We start from the raw sequence: 14,331 nt of genomic DNA, 5'->3' as shown, positions 1-14,331 counted from the left end.
CATATATATTTAAATTATTTACGCAAAAATACAAATGTATGTATGTAAGGAACTATACATATCCAAACCACATGGTGAACAGTAAAAGTGATCACCATGTAATATCAAATGTCATAATGCAAAAAATAATCAAAGAGCAATAAGATCATAGTAAGTTTCATTTGTGCATATGAATAGGTACTGACCAGAGGCACATCATCACCCCCTCCACCTGCTCCAACGCACGTTTCGCTACCGCTTCATCAGGGAGTGAGGTGGAGGAGGAAGGGGCGATGTTTTATAGGGGGATTACAGCTGTGGTTACTTACAAATCAAGGGTGCCATGTTACCAGGCTCCATTACTGTCCCTCGCGTCCGGATAGCTGTCCTGTCTGCGACCGGATGTGCATCACCGAAGCGCGACCAAAGGTCGCAGTTCAATGACCAGACCCCAGTATCGGGCGCGAGAGCACACCGGAGCATGCGCAGTGTGGTGCACAGCAACCCTGCAGCCATAGTAGAAAAGGCCAAAAGTGTGGGTCAACATCAAAGCCGAAATATAATGAGAATAGCAAAATAGAACTGTATGAAATACAGAAAAAGATCTCTATATAATATAGTTAATGTGCGCACACACAATATTATGCCATATATAATGTGTATATGTCAAAGTGTATAAACACACTATAAACTCTCACCATGTATATGATACAGGTGAATAATTTGCTTAAATACTCTGTGCAGCACATGCGTAATATAACACACAGCGCCAGCGCAGCCAGGGTAAATCAGAGCAAAGATGGAGACAAAAAACCATAATAAAGTATGACTGTATGTATTAAAATGTTGATTCTTGTACGAACCCACAAAAATATGACATCTACAAATGAATATATCTAATTACCTTGTGTATGTATAGAGGTAAATGAATATACTAGCAGCTATTTATATGTGATAATTTAATATCCTTAATTCAATGTATAAGTGTATGTAAGTGATAGTTATATATGTGTATATACGAAAATTAAAAAAGCATAAAATATAATAAGAATATATATATGAAAAAGAGACGTGATCATGATAGAGAGGATAATACAAAAAATATATATCCAATGTTATACTTAGTGACGGAATTCATGTGAAACTGTATGGCTGTTTGGGCGATGATGATGATACAAAGAGTCCTCCAGTCTGAAAGAGATAATAAAAATTAGTATCCACATATATCCCATAAAAATACCTCCACAAACTCATAAACTACCATTTATATATACAATAAAACTAATAATACATGTATATATTATATTATTCAATCAAATCCACTATGACTATATAAATTATATGATTCGATTGATAATAAGGACAAGACACTGAAGATGAGAATATACCAAAAAATCCAAGTGTATATGTAGCACCCTGAGGATTCGGCTGCTACAGGGGTATTGCACCTCAAGCCAGAGGTGTGATATTCCACTCCCGGGTAAGGATGGAGTGTGGAACTGAGCTCAGTTAGCTGCATACACTACATACATCCCATTTCCGAGGGACAGACCGATGGTACTCCCACTAGGTATATGTGCAGGTACGACAGTGTCTGTCCCTGGCTGGAGTGGGAGGGGGGTGGAACATCCCAGTAGTGTAGGGGCAGATAGGGGGAGCAGTCTGGGTAAGGCTAGGAGCTCATTGGGTGCTGGTCACCTGAGCTCACACATAGAGGGAGTATATAAGGTGGGAACCATCTTAGATCAGGGTCAGTCAGTCAGTCAGTCAGTTCAGCCTGAGGAGAAGCCGAGCAGAGGAGCTCAGCCAGGAGGGCTGACAGGGAGCTGTGGCTCCTGCTGGGCCCAGCTCCAGGGCCAGGCTTGTAGTGGAGGAGGAAGAAGAAAGGCCCAGAGACGCAGAGCCAGAGGGAACCCTGAGATCCCAGAATTAAGCCAAAAGGGTGAAGGGTTGGCAGAAGAGGGCACCGGATCCCAAGCTGGCGGAGGCAAAAGTAACCCTTAGCCAGGAACCGGAGGTCGTGGTCAAGCTTTGCCACGACCCTCACCACATCCACCAGGAAGGTACACCAAGAGTAGGGTCAGGAAAGCCAGAGAAGGTTTTGCCACCAGGAGGCCCAAGGGAACCGGACAAAGGTGGATCCCTGGTGGGGACGGCCAGCAGAGAGAGAAAGAGAAGGGAGCTCAGGACCACACTCCGGAACTGCCTGGGGGTTAGCCGAGTCCCACACCTGGTGAATGCAGCATGGCTCGGGTGGTCACTCAAGGCCAGAGTGACTGAAGGAACACCAGTGAGTAAAAACCCTGAAACTGCATCTCACGTCTCTGACTCTCCTTTCTGCACTATCACTACCCCCATCATCCGCACCAGCTGCCCTGAGGCCATACCCCTCCCGTTGGGGGTTATACCACCATCGCTGCACCCATACTACCGGCCTCAGCGGACTGTTCTGCAGCGGCGGCCTTGTGACCGCAAATCAACGGGTGGCGTAGTCGACACTTAACAACATCTACAAAGACTGCCACACACTTAGTTTGACACCCTGGGCACGGACCGGGTCACCGCCACGAGGACTACTACCCCTGTCAGATCCGGCTCCGGGTATCCCCTGAACATGGCCCAGGGGGCGCGTCATATACTTAAAGAAAACTCGAAAAACCCCACTGTTCGTTTAAACCTCTGAGGGTCATACTTCTTCGAGTGGTGATCCATTTACATTCAATCTGGGCCAGTTTTTTGGCTAGATTTTCCCTCCTATTCCCAGGATACAGATGGTCAATCCCTTTGACACGTAAGAGATGCCATTGATGAGGGTGGCAATCCCGAAAGTGTCTCGCCAAAGGTTTAAGTTTAGAAATAGCACCCACCTCATCTTGAGAAATTTTCTCGCTGCTCTAATATGTTTGATGTGTTACAAAGTACGTACCCTCAGCTCCTGAGTTAACATATCAATATACAAGAGTCCACAGGAACATGTGGCTTGGTAGATGACCATAGATGTTCTACAATTGATGAAATGCAGGATCTTGTAAATCTGCTCACCCATCGAATCCTGAAAGGTATCTGTTTTTTCAATATATCTGCCCACTTTGCAGTTGCCACACTTCCATGTGCCCCATTTGGGGCACTTTGAGGCAAAGATATATGAAGACGTATCATGTACATGATGATTATGAACCAATATATCACGTAGTGTCTTATTACATTTAGCCGTAATAAATGGACGATTTGATAGAAAAGGAATTATTGTCTGATCCTGTTGGAGAATTGGCCAAAATTTGGAGATGATATTGGTCATCTCCTTCCACCTTGAATGATAATTCTTGATTGATCGAACATGCCCATAAGATTCCTTTTTCCTTTTAGTAATGAGAAGAGATTGTCTATTGGTGTGTTTGGCCCGATAGTAGGCCTGTTGAATATTTTACATTTTGTTCCCACGATGTAATATCACATGCCTGCTCTTCAAAAGCTTTGTCTTGGTCACAAATACGATGTGCCCTAATAAATTGCCGGTCGGTATTGCCCGTATTACATGTGCCAGATGTGATTTGGCATGCAAGAAAGCATTGACACTAGTTTTCTTGCAATAAATATTTGTATGCAACTGTCCATGGTCATCAACACGAATATCCAAATCCAGAAAATCACTTTTCTTTAGCTCAATGTGATGGGTTAGTTTAATATTCCATGCATTTGTCATTGAGATGTTTTAAGAATTTTTCAAGTTCCTCACAGGAGCCCTGCCAACTAAACAACACATCGTCTATGAATCTCATCCAAGATATCACTGATGCCAATGACTTATGTTCAATGTTTTGGATGTATTCACGCTCCCAAAATCTCAAGAAGAGATTGACGTAAGACAGAGGCATATCTAGGTGGGGCGCAGTCGGTTCGATGTGTCTTCTTTGCCGGCGGCTGCGTTCTGCCACCCCCCGGACTGGGAGTCGGCAGTTCTCTGAGCAGAGACCGCGCTCAGAGTAGCTGCATTGTGCCGGCTCCCAGCGCTGAAGCTCTGACCTCAGGTTATGTGATCACGCTGCTGATGTCGCTCGCCGGTGGGCAGCTGCAGAGGCGGCCATTGGTGAAAACTGCTCTGTGCTTCAGAGCTGAAGACACCGAAGATGGAATGGAAGTGAAGATTCATTGTGGGGGGTGATTTATAGTATGGCTGACGGCTGATTTGCTGTGGGGGGTGATTTATGCTAAGGCTGGGGGGGTGATTTACTATAGGGGTGATTTATGCTAAGGCTGGGGGGTGATTTACTATAGGGGGTGATTTATGGTATGGCTGGGGGGTGATTTATGGTATGGTTAGGGGGTGATTTACTATTGGGGGTGATTTATACTATGGCTAGGGAGTGACATACTATGGGGGTTGATTTATGGTGTTGCTAGGCTGTGATTTACTATGGAGGTGACAAAGGGTATGCTGGAGGGTGATTTATGACATGGCTGGGGCAAGATTTACTATGGGGGGAGATTTATTGTATGGCTGGGGGAAAATTTATTGTATGGGTGGGGGGATTTACAATGGGGGGTGATTTATGGTATGGCTTGGGGGTGACTTACTATGGAGGGTGATTTATAGAATGACTAGGGGTGATGGGCGGCACGGTGGCGCAGTGGTTAGCACTGCAGCCTTGCAGTGCTGGGGTCCTGGGTTCAAATCCCACCAAGGACAACATCTGCAAGGAGTTTGTATGTTCTCCCCTTGTTTGCGTGGGTTTCCTCCGGGTTCTCTGGTTTCCTCCCACACTCCAAAGACATACCGATAGGGAATTTAGATTGTGAGCCCCGATGGGGACAGTGACAATAATGTACTGTATGTAAAACGCTGGGGAATATGTTAGTGCTATATAAAAATAAAAAGATTTTAAAAAAAGAAGATTATTTACTATGAGGGGGGGTGATTTACTATAGGGGGTGATTTTTGGTATGGCTAGGGTGTAATTTACTATTGGGGGTGATTTATTGTATGGCTGTAGGGTGATTTACTATGGGGGGTGATTTACCATGGGGGTAATTTACTATACAGGGTGATTTATGGTATGGCTGAGGGGTGATTTACTATAGGGGGTGATTTATGGTATGGATTGGGGGTGATTTACTTTGGGGATAATTTATGGTATGGCTTGTGGTGATTTACAATGGGGGGTGATTTACTATAGGGGTAATATATGGTATGGCTAGGGGAAGATCTGTGGCATGGCTAGGGGTGATTTACTATGGGGATGATTTATGGTACGGCTGGGGGATGATTTACTATAGGCAGTGATTTATGGTATGGCTGAGAGTGATTTACTATGAGGGGTGATTTATGGTATGGCTGAGAGTGATTTACTATGAGGGGTGATTTATGGTATGGGTGAGGGGTGATTTACTATTATGGGGGTGATTTATGGTATGGCTGGGGGTGATTTACTATGGGGGGTGATTTATAGTATGGCTGGGGGGTGATTTACTATGGGGGTGATTTATGCTATTGCTGTGTGTGTAACTTACTATAGGAGTGATTTATGGTATGACTTGTGGTGATTTACAATGGGGGGGTGATATATGCTGTTGCTGGGGGGTTGATTTTGCTATAGGGGGTAATTTGTGGTATGGTTGGGGGAAGATCTGTGGTATGGCTAGGGGGTGATTTACTATGGTGGATGATTTATGGTATGGCTGGGGGATGATTTACTATAGGCAGTGATTTATGGTATGGCTGGGGGTGATTTACTATTAGGGGTGATTTATGGTATGGATAGGGGGTGATTTACTATGAGTGTGATTTATGGTATGGCAGGGGGGGTTATTTACTATGGGAGGTGATTTATGGTATGGCTGGGGGTTGATTTATGGTATGACTGGGGGGTGATTTACTATGAGGGGTGATTTATGGCATGGGTGGGGAATGATTTACAAAGAGGGGTGATTTACTATAGAGGGTGATTTATGGTATGACTAGGGGGTGATTTACTATGGGAGGTGATTTATAGTATGACTGGGGGGTGATTTACTATGGGGGGTGATTTATGGTATGGCTGGGGGGTGATTTACTATGGGGGTGATTTATGGTATGGCTGTTGGGTGATTTACTATGTGGGTGATTTATGCTATGGCTGTTGGGTGATTTACTATGGGGGGTGATTTATGGTATGGCTGGGGGGTGATTTATGCTATGGCTAAGGGTGATTTACTATGAGGGGTGATTTACTATAGAGGGTGATTTTTGGTATGGCTAGGGGTGACTTAATATGGGAGGTGATTTATGGTATGGCTGTGGGGTGATTTACTATGGGGGTGATTTACCATGGGGGAGTGATTTATGGTATGGCAGGGGGTGATTTACTATAGGGAGTAATTTATAGTATGGCTTGGGGGTGATTTATAATATGACTGGGGGTGATTTACTATAGAGGGTGATTTTTGGTATGGCTAGGGGTGACTTAATATGGGAGGTGATTTATGGTATGGCTGTGGGGTGATTTACTATGGGGGTGATTTACTATGGGGGGTGATTTATGGTATGGCAGGGGGTGATTTACTATAGGGGCTAATTTATAGTATGGCTTGGGGGTGATTTATAATATGACTGGGGGTGATTTACTATAGGGGGAGATTTATTGTATTTATGGGGGAGATTTATTGTTTGGCTGGGGGCAATATACTATGATGGGTGATTTATGGTATGGCTGGGGGGTGATTTACTATGGGGGTGATTTATGGTATGGCTGAGTTGTGCTTTACTATAGGGAATGATTTATGCTATGGCTGGAGGTCATTTATGGTATGACTAGTGGTTGATTTACTAAGGGGATGATTTATGTTATGTCTTGGGGGTGACTTATTAGGGGGGGTGGTTTATGGAATGGCTAGGGGTGATTTAATATGGGAGGTAATTTATGCTATGGTTGGGGGGATGATTTACTATAGTGGTTGATTTATGGTATGGCTAGGAGGTGATTTATTATGGGGGGTGATTTATGGCATGGCTGGGGAGTAATTTACTATGGGGGGTGATTTATGGTATGGCTAGGGGGTGATTTACTATAGGGGGTGATTTATGGTATGGCTGGGGGGGGAGATTTATTATGGGGGGTGATTTGTGGTATGGCTAAGGGGTGATTTACTATAGGCGATGATTTATTGTATGGCTGGGGGATGATTTACTATGGGGCGTGATTTATGGTATGCTTGGAGGTAATTTACTATGGGGGTGATTTATGGCATGCTTGGAGGTAATTTACTATGGGGGTGATTTATAATATGGCTGGGGGTGATTTACTCTAGGGGATGATTTATGCTATGGCTGGGGGGGTGATTTACTATAGAAGTGATTTATGGTATTGGCTGGAGGGTGATTTACTATGGGGGGGATTTATGGTATGGCTGGGGGGTTATTTACAATAGAGGGTGATTTATGTATGGCTCGGGGGTGATTTACAATAGGGGTGAATTATGCTATGGCTGGGGGGTGGTTTACAATAGAGGGTGATTTATGGTATGACTAGGGGGTGATTTACTATGGGGGTGGTGATTTATGCTATGGAGGGGGAGGTGATTTAATATAGGAGGTGATTTATGTTATGGCTAGGGGGCGATTTACTATGGGTGGTGATTTATGGTATGGCTAGGCGGTGATTTACTATGGGTGATGATTTATGTTATGACTGAGGATTGATTTATGGTATGACTGAGGAGTGATTGATGGTATGGCTGGGGGATGATTTATGGTATGACTGTGGGGTGATTTATGGTATGGCTGGGGGGTGATTTACTATGGGGGTAATTTACTATTTAAGGTCATTTATGGTATGACTGGGGGTTGATTTACTATGGTGGGTGATTTATGGTATGGCTGGAGGGTGATTTACTATGAGGGGTGATATATGGTATGGCTGGGGAGGTGATTTACTATAGAGGGTGATTTATGCTATGGCTGGGGGGTGATTTACTATAGGGGGGTTATTTATGGTATGACTGGGGCTGATTTATGGTGTGTCAGGGGAGCAGGGCCGGCTCCAGGTTTTTCTGGGCCCCGGGCGAAAGAGTCTCACTGGGCCCCTTTAACACATACCATGATTCATGATGCAGAGATACGGCGGAGAAATATATATATATAGTACAATGCAAAGATTTCACTTCTTACATTACATGAGTGATATCTATTGTAAATTCCACAATAGCTCAGAAACCGGTGAATCGCTCCACACAGAATACTGTCCCCCATATAACGCTCCATACAGAATACTGGCCCCCATATAAGGCCCCATACGGAATACTGGCCCCCATATAAGGCCCCATACGGAATACTGGCCCCCATATAAGGCCCCATAGGGAATACTGGCCCCCATATAAGGCCCCATAAGGAATACTGGCCCCCATATAAGGCCCCATACGGAATACTGGCCCCCATATAAGGCCCCATACGGAATACTGGCCCCCATATAAAGCTCCATGCGGAATACTGACCCCCATATAAGGCTCCATGCGGAATACTGGCCCCCATATAAGGCTCCATGCGGAATACTGGCCCCCATATAAGGCTCCATGCAGAATACTGGCCCCCATATAAGGCTCCATGCGGAATACTGGCCCCCATATAAGGCTCCATACGGAATAGTGGCCCCCATATAAGGCTCCATACGGAATACTGGCCCCCATATAAGGCTCCGTACAGAATACTGGCCCCCATATAACGCTCCATACAGGATATTGGTCCCCTTATAAAACTCCATACAGGATACTGGCCCCCATATAACGCTCCATACAGGATACCGGTCCCCATATAACGCTCCATACAGGATACTGATCCCCTTATAAAACTCCATACAGGATACTGGCCCCCATATAACGCTCCATACAGGATACCGGTCCCCTTATAACGCTCCATACAGGATACCGGTCCCCTTTTAACGCTCCATACAGGATACTGGTCCCCATATAATGCTGCATGCAGGCTGTTACCCCCCACATAATGCCCCATACAGGCTGTCCCCCCCTTATAATGCTCCATGCAGGCTGTTACCCCCCCCCCTTATAATGCACTATGCAGGCTGTTCCCCACCTTATAATGCCCCATACAGGCTGTCCCCCCCTCTTTATAATGCCCCATGCAGGATGTCACCCCCCCTCTTTATAATGCCTCATGCAGGATGTCACCCCCCCTCTTTATAATGCCTCATGCAGGATGTCACCCCCCCTCTTTATAATGCCTCATGCAGGATGCCCCCCCCCTTTCTTTATAATGCTCCATGGAGGATGCCACCCCCTCCCCCCCTTTCTCTTTATACTGCCCCATGCCTCCATACATTAAAAAAAAAAAAATCAAATACTCACCTCCCTTCTCCTCACCTGCTACCTGCTGCCCGCTGCTCGGGTCCGAACTCCAGCGTTGTCAGCGTCTTCCCGCTCAGCACTCCCTGTGACGGCTCAGGGGAGGGCGCGGTGTAAAGACGTCACCGCGTCCTCTGACCTTAGACGTCACAGGGAGCGCAGAGCAGGAAGACAGCTGATCTGCGGAGGCACGGGGAGAGGTAAGTATCCAGCTGCCGGGGCCCTGAGCAAGCGGCGGAGAAGGGCGGGCGCTGACACCGCTCTCCTCCGCCCATAGCCCAGCGGGGTGCGCGACCGCCAGTGGGCCCCTCTGCCTGCTCAGGGCCCCGGCATTTGCCCGGGTGCGCCGGGTGCTGACGCCGGCCCTGCAGGGGAGGATTTACTATGGGGGTGATTTATGGAATGGCTGGGGGGTGATTTATGGTATTGCTGGCGGGTGATTTACTATAGGGGCGTGATTTATGGTATGGCTGGGGGGTGATTTATGGTATAGCTTGGGGGTGATTTACTATGGTGGGTGATTTATGGTTTGGCTGAGGGGTGATTTATAATATGACTGGGGTGCTTTACTATAGGGGATTATTTATGATATGGCTAGGGTGTAATTTACTATTAGGGGGTGATTTATAGTATTGCTGGGCAGTGATTTATGGAATGGCTAGGGGTGATTTACTAAGGGGGTGATTTATGATATGGCTGGGGGGTGATTTACTATGGGGGTGATTTATGGTATGGCTGGGGGGTGATTTACTATAGTGGGTGATTTATAGTATGGCTTGGGGTGACTTAATATGGGGGGTGACTTATGGTATGACTGATGGGTGATTTATCGTGTGGTTGGGGGTGACTTACTATTGGGGTGATTTATGGAATGGCTATGGGTGATTTACTATGGGAGATGATTTATGCTATGGCTGGGGAGGTGATTTACTATAGGGGGTGATTGGTGCTATGGCTGGGGGGGTGATTAACTATAGGGGGGTGATTTATGGTATGACTAAGGGGTGATTTATGGTATGGCTGAGTGGTGATTTACTATGGGGGTGATTTATGGTTTGGCTGGGGGTGATTTACTATAGGAGATGATTTATGGTATGGCTGGGGGGTGATTTACTATGGGGGGTGATTTACTATGGGGGGTGAATTACTATGGGGGAGTGATTTATGGTATGGCTGGGGAGTGATTTACAATGGGGGTGATTTATGGTATGGCTGGGGGTGATTTATGGTATGGCTGGGGGGTGATTTACTATAGGGGGTGATTTATAGTATTCCTGGGGGGTGATTTACTATGGGGGTGATGTATAATATGACTGAGGGTGATTTACTATAGGGGATGATTTTTGGTATGGCTAGGACGTAATTTACTATTGGGGGGGAGATTTATTGTATGGCTTGGGGGTGACTTTCTATGGGGGTTGACTTATGCTATGGCTGGGGGGGGTGATTTACTATGGGGGGTGATTTATAGTATTCCTGGGGGGTGATTTACTATGGGGGTTATTTATAATATGACTGAGGGTGATTTACTATAGGGGATGGTTTTTGGTATGGCTAGGACGTAATTTACTATTGGGGGGGTGATTTATTGTATGGCTGGGGGGTGATTTACTATGGAGGATGATTTATAGTATGGCTGGGGGGTGATATACTATGGGGTGATTTATGCTATTGCTGGGGGGGTGGATTTACTATAGGGGGGTGTTTTATGGTATGGATGGGGTCATTTATGGTATGACTAGGAGGTGATTTACTATGGGCATGATTTATGGTATGGCTTGGGGGTGACTTTCTATGGGGGTTGACTTATGCTGTGGCTGGCGGGGTGATTTACTATGGGGGCTGATTTATGGTATGGCTGGGAGGTGATTTACTATGGGGGATGACTTATGTTATGGCTGGGGGGTGATTTACTATGGGAGGTGATTTATTGTATGGCTGGGGGGTGATTTACTATGGGGGGTGATTTATGCTATAGCTAGCGGGTGATATACTATTGGGGGTGATTTATGGTATGACAGGGGGTGATTTACTACAGGAGGGTTATTTATGCTTTGGCTAGTGGGTTATTTACTATGGGGGCTGATTTATGGTATGGCTAGGGGGTCATTTATGGTATGACTAGAGGGTGATTTACTGTGGGGGTGATTTATGGTATGACTGGGGGGTGAATTACTATAGAGGGTGATTTATGGTATGGCTCAGTATTAATTTATGGTATGGCTGGGGGGTGATTTACTATGGGAGTTTATTTATGGTATGGCTGGGGGTGATTTACTATTGGGGTGATTTATGATATGGCTGGGGGGTGATTTACTATAGGGGGTGATTTAAGGTATGGCTGGGGGGTAATTTATGGTATGGCTGGGGTGTGATTGATGGTATGTCTGGGGTGATTTACTATGGGGGTGATTTATACTATGGCTGGGGGGTGATTTACTATAGGGGGTTATTTATGGTATGGCTGGGGGGTGATTTACTATGGGGGTAATTTATGGTATGGCTGGGGGGTCATTTATGGTATGACTAGAGGGTGATTTACTATGGGGGTGATTTATGGTATGGCTGGGCGTTGAATTACTATAGAGGGTGATTTATGGTATGGCTAGGGGTGATTTACTATGGGGGTGATTTACTCTGGGGGTGATTTATGGTATGTCTAGGGGTGATTTACTATGGGGGTGATTTATGGTATGGCTGGGGCGTGATTTATGGTATGTCAGGGGGGATTTACTATGGGGTGATTTTTGGTATTGCTAGGGGGTGATTTACTATGGGGGTAATTTATGGTATGGCTGGGGGGTGATTTACTATGGGAGGGTGATTTATAATATGACTGGGGGTCATTTACTATGGGAGGTGATTTATATTATGGCTGGGGGTGATTTATAGTATTGCTGGGAGGTGATTTACTATGAGGGGTGATTTATGGTATGGCTGGGGGGTAATTTATAATATAGCTGGGATGTGATTTACTATGGGGGGTGATTTATGGTATGGCTGGGGGGTGATTTACTATGGGAGGTGATTTATAGTAGGGCTGGGGGGTGATTTACTATGGGGGGTGATTTATGGTATGGCTGAGTTGTGATTTATTATAGGGGATGATTTATGGTATGATTGGGGGGTGATATACTATGGGGGTGATTTATGCTATGGCTTGGGGGGTGATTTATGCTATGGCTAAGGCTGATTTACTATGGGGGTGATTTACAATATGACTGGGGGTGATTTACTATAGGGGATGATTTATTGTATGGCTAGGGAGTAATTTAGTATTGGGGGTGATTTATTGTATGGCTGGGGGGTGATTTACTATGGGGAGTGATTTATGGTGTGGCTGGGGGGTGATTTACTATAGGGGGTGATTTATGATATGGCTGGGGGGTGATTTACTAGGGGGGTGATTTATGGTTTTGGCTGGCGAGTGATTTACTATGGGGGGTGATTTATGCTATGGCTGGGGGGTGATTTACTATGGAGGGTGATTTACTATAGGGGGTGATTCATGATATGGCTGGGGTGATTTACTATAGGGGGAGATTTATTATATTTAAGAGGGAGATTTATTGTTTGGTTGGGGGCGATATACTATGATGGGTGATTTATGGCATGGCTGGGGGGTGATTTATGATATGGCTGGGGGAAGATTTACTATGGGGGGAGATTTATTGTATGGCTGGGGGAAGATTTAGTGTGGGGGATGATTTATTGTATGGGTGGGGGGGATTTACAATGGGGGGTGATTTATGGAATGACTAGGGGTGACTTACTATGGGGGGGTGATTTATGCTATGGCTGGGGAGGTGATTTACTATAGGAGGTGATTTCTAGTATGGCTAGGGGGTGATTTACTATGGGAGGTGATTGATGGTATGACTGAGGGGTGATTTATGGTATGGCTGGGGGATGATTTACTATGAGGGGTGATTTATGGTATGGCTGGGGGATGATTTACTATGAGGGGTGATTTATGGTATGGCTGGGGGATGATTTACTATGAAGGGTGATTTACTATAGGGGGTGATTTATGCTATGACTAAGGGGTGATTAACTATGGGGATGATTTATTGTATGGCGGGGGGATGATTTACTATGGGGGTGTTTTATGCTATGGCTGCGGGGTGATTTACTATGGGGGTTATTTATCGTATGGCTGGGGGTGATTTATGGTATGGCTAGGGGTGATTTCCTATGAGCGGTGATTTATTGTATGGCGGGGGGATGATTTACTATGGGGGTGATTTATGTCATGGCTGCGGGGTGATTTAATATGGGGGTTATTTATGGTATGGCTGGGGGTGATTTATGGTATGGCTAGGGGTGATTTCCTATGAGGGGTTATTTATTGTATGGCTGGGGGATAATTTACTATGAGGAGTGATTTACTATAGAGGGTGATTTATTTTATGGCTAGTGAGTGACTTACTATGGGGGGGTGATTAATGGAATGGCTAGCGGTGATTTACTATGGGGGGTGATTTATGGTCTGGCTGGGGGGTGATTTACTATGGGGGTGATTTATGGTATGGCTGGGGGTTGATTTACTATGGGAGGTGATTTATGGTATGGCTGGGGGATGATTTACTATGGGGAGTAATTTACTATGAGGTAGTGATTTATGGTATGGCTGGGGGGTGATTTACTATGGGGGTGATTTATGGTATGGCTGGAGGGTGATTTACTATAGGGGTGATTTATAGTATGGCTGGGGGGTGATTTACTATGGGGGTGATTTATGCTATGGCTGCGGGGTGATTTACTATGGGGGTTATTTATGGTATGGCTAGGGGTGATTTCCTATGAGGGGTAATTTATTGTATGGCTGGGGGATGATTTACTATGAGGGGTGGTTTACTATAGAGGGTGATTTATTTTATGGCTAGTGAGTGACTTACTATGGGGGGTGATTTATGGTCTGGCTGGGGGGTGATTTACTATAGGAGGTGATTTATGGTATGGCTGGGGAGTGATTTATGGTATGGCTGGGGAGTGATTTATCGTATGGCTGGGGGGTGATTT

The 14,331-nt window shown here is 45.5% G+C and overlaps 1 long non-coding RNA gene across 1 annotated transcript in view; it reads right to left on the bottom strand.

The window, feature by feature from the left end:
• Positions 1–1,010: 1,010 nt before the first annotated feature.
• Positions 1,011–14,331, bottom strand: part of LOC141240607 (uncharacterized) — a 173,562-nt gene continuing 160,241 nt past the window's right edge. The window contains exon 9 of the long non-coding RNA XR_012305791.1: positions 1,011–1,170. This is a non-coding gene — a long non-coding RNA (uncharacterized lncRNA). The remainder of the gene's footprint in view (positions 1,171–14,331) is intronic.

The sequence above is a fragment of the Phyllobates terribilis genome, unplaced genomic scaffold (genome assembly GCF_046119375.1).
Source record: "Phyllobates terribilis strain yellow unplaced genomic scaffold, ASM4611937v1 Scaffold_886__1_contigs__length_569868, whole genome shotgun sequence".
Classification (NCBI taxonomy): domain Eukaryota; kingdom Metazoa; phylum Chordata; class Amphibia; order Anura; family Dendrobatidae; genus Phyllobates; species Phyllobates terribilis.
This window is presented reverse-complemented; position numbering and strand designations above follow the sequence as displayed.